The 2,244-nt window shown below is 53.3% G+C and overlaps 1 pseudogene across 1 annotated transcript in view; it reads left to right on the forward strand.

Moving 5' to 3' along the window:
- Positions 1-233: 233 nt before the first annotated feature.
- LOC306792922 overlaps positions 234-2,244 on the forward strand; it is a 20,302-nt pseudogene continuing 18,291 nt past the window's right edge. Inside the window, exons 1-2 of the transcript XR_013773202.1 lie at positions 234-1,277; positions 1,810-2,240. The product of XR_013773202.1 is annotated as an uncharacterized misc_RNA (transcript). The remainder of the gene's footprint in view (positions 1,278-1,809; positions 2,241-2,244) is intronic.

Here is a 2,244-nt window from a genome sequence, read left to right on the forward strand (position 1 = left end):
TAGCAGAAAACATGCTATATATTGTGATATATATCCTCATCGAGGTATGAAACGACTTGTACATAAAGGGATTGAGGATTTGGGCCCAATACACAGATAGTAGAAGTAATGTGGGGTAAAATCTGGTCCTGGTGGTAAGTTAGAAGTATTCTTGGCAGTAGTACATGATGCAAAAGGAATGGAAATAGTTCTCTCAGCAGTTCACGTCTCCGTCTGTCCTCCTTCAGGCTGCGATGGGAAACACAGACAGTCACAGTGGCTTCGTCTCTCCTGCCAAGTCCTCCTGCTCGCTCAGGTTCTCATCCAGGAGGGAGGAGGTGCCGTCGGCTCGCAGCTGGTGGAGGAGCAGCCAGGGTAGCGGCAGGAGCCGGGGGAGGAGCTACCTGAACCAGCGTGTCGCCGACCCACCGTACACCTCCTGGCACTATGAGCCCAGAGCCACCAGAGGAGGAGCCGGATCTCCTCAGAGGTTCATCAGAGGGAACCAGTTTGGCTTCGTGGAGGGCGGCGGCGAGCGGATGTCCGTGGAGAGCGGCGGTGGCAGCCCGAAGGTGCTGCTCGGCAAAGACGGCAGCATGAGGGTGGAGGTCACCAACGCCAGAGGAGTCTGCAAGGAGCCAAAGGGGCTCCTCCCCGCCGCCGCCACCGCAGTCACCGAACCCTCCCTCCGCACCAGTAAAGGCAGCTCGCTCAGCTCCGACGGCTCCTGGTACGACTCGCCGTGGGGCACCGGCGGCGAGCTGGTCGACAACGTGTTTGTGTGTGGGCAGAGTGCGGCGAACAGGTTCACCGAGGAGACCGCCAACAACACCACAACCACCACTACCACCGTCTTCTCGGCCCAGGTGGACGTCTCACCTGGATCCGACACCGGCGACTTCGCCATCGCCGCCGCCGCCGGTTACAACACCTGCTCCTCCTCCGGGCGAACAGAGGACAGCGGCATCGGAGACTCTGTGATCCTGCCGGCCGACCTGAGAGACTTCAGCCCGGCGTCGCCGTCCTCCTCCTCGCTGGATAGCGTTTACCACAACGTGCTGCCCGCCTTCCCCACCACCACGCCGGACGCCACGCTGCAGCGGACCACCACCACTGCCTCCTCCGATGATGTTATCCAGGAAGAGGAGGGGTCAGGAGGAGGCGTGGAGCAGCGTTACTCCTCCGTGACGCTTCCCTGTCGCAGGGCCGAGAACAGCCGCAAAGACTTCCTGAAGAGCCGAATCCGCCGGCTCAGCGACTGGACCGGAAGTCTGAGCAGGAAGAAGAGGAGGATCCAGGTGAGTCACATGATCATCACGTGATCGATACGTTTAATCATGATGAGGTTTATGCATCAATAAAATATAATACTTTTTATAATGAAGCGATTATTTTAAATTTTGGATATAATTGTCCTCCACAGAGTTTATGGTAGTAGTACATACTAGTAGTACTAATAGTAGTGGTACGAGTTTATGGTAGTAGTACATGAAGTCATAAATATCCAGGTAGTTTAACTTGAAGGATTTGAGAACTTCAAGGGTTCTTTATTTGACTGTAGTTTTATTTCAATTAAACATATTAACACCGAATTAACTTTAATGAGTAAAATTCAGCTCGTTAAAGAAACTCAAACACTTTAAAAACGACGACAGCAGAGAAACAAGTTCAGAGAAACTAACTGTATAAACAAGGTGATGATCTATTTTTAGACATAATAAACGTTATATTGTTCATATTATGTTTGATATTATTAATACTATAACATGTGTTATTGTATTATCAACATCAAACAAACAATAAATGAAAGAGTTGATGTTTCTTCCTCAGGAGCCGAATGGCAGCGACACCACCGATGTCTCCGTTGACCGGCCGGACTGCAGCACCTTGTGGTCCTCCAACCCTCTCCACACCCTGAACTTGAACCAGAACCAGTTCACACCAGCCCACTGTGGCTCCTCCAGGAGCCTGAACCAGAACCAGAGCAGCGACGTCCAGCGGCAGAACGTCTACGAAAGCTTCATGCAGGAGCTAAAGACGGGCTGCAGCAGCACAGCTAAGAGGACGGAGGAGGAGGAGGAGGAAGAGGAGGAGAGAAGAGGAGGAGGAAGAGGAGGAAGAGGAGGAGGAGGAGGGGAGACGAGGAGGTGGAAGGAGGCGAGCAGCTGGACGTCCTGTGTGAGGAGCAGGGCGCGGGTGCGACGGGCCGGCTGGCTCTCCTTCAAAGCTCTGATCACCGTCAGTAAAGACAGGAAGCTGGAGCTG

The sequence above is a fragment of the Melanostigma gelatinosum genome (genome assembly GCF_949748355.1).
Source record: "Melanostigma gelatinosum genome assembly, chromosome: 19".
Taxonomy (NCBI): domain Eukaryota; kingdom Metazoa; phylum Chordata; class Actinopteri; order Perciformes; family Zoarcidae; genus Melanostigma; species Melanostigma gelatinosum.